Genomic DNA, 809 nt, shown 5'->3' on the forward strand with positions numbered 1-809 from the left:
TGTATGAGATCTTAAGGTTTGAAAATGTTAGTTAACTTACCCACAAACCTAGAACATACTATAGCTAAGACTAGGGTGTCCTAGAATCTGTAGTCTCTTGTTATTAATATTCAGCAGCTTTCCACACCAGCAAGATTGGGTGACCTCCAGAAATTCATCTGGGCCAATGCCCAAAATGTCAGGCCATTTGGCTTGATTTCCAGCATTGGTGGAGCCCAGCTGCTCCCTCACCAACCCGAGAGTGAGGTAGAACAACTGAAAGATAAATATCTGATTTCTGTCTGGAGTGCCACCTCTCCTTTCTACTATAGCACTGGCTGTTTAAAAGTAGGGGTTCTGTCTTGTGTGGTAGCTTTATGTCTGGCCAGAGTTCTGGGAAGTATTCTAATGAAATACTTGCACAAGAAGAGAAAGAACTCTTTTTCTATCTCTGTAGTGCTCAGATCATTCAGCCATGAGTAAGCAATGCCTAATTGCATGAAGATTACTATGAGGTGCCACTAAATCAATTCACACATGATGCCAAAGAGCAAAGATAATGGCAACTATATAATATCCAGTTAAATGCACCATTCGGTGCATTTACTTCCCTAACCTGAAGTTGATATGTTGATAAAAATGACTTTCTGTTATTAGTGCTAATTTTATTTTATTATCATTATTATTCTTAAAGACTTTATTTATTTGAGACAGAGAGAAAGCACAAGTGGGGAGGAGAATCAGAGGGAGAGGGTGAAACAGACTCCCCGCTGAGTAGGGAGCACCACACAAGGCTTGATTCCAGGACCCTGAGATCATGAGCTGAGCCA

The sequence above is a fragment of the Mustela lutreola genome, chromosome 4, assembly GCF_030435805.1.
Source record: "Mustela lutreola isolate mMusLut2 chromosome 4, mMusLut2.pri, whole genome shotgun sequence".
Taxonomy (NCBI): Eukaryota; Metazoa; Chordata; class Mammalia; order Carnivora; family Mustelidae; genus Mustela; species Mustela lutreola.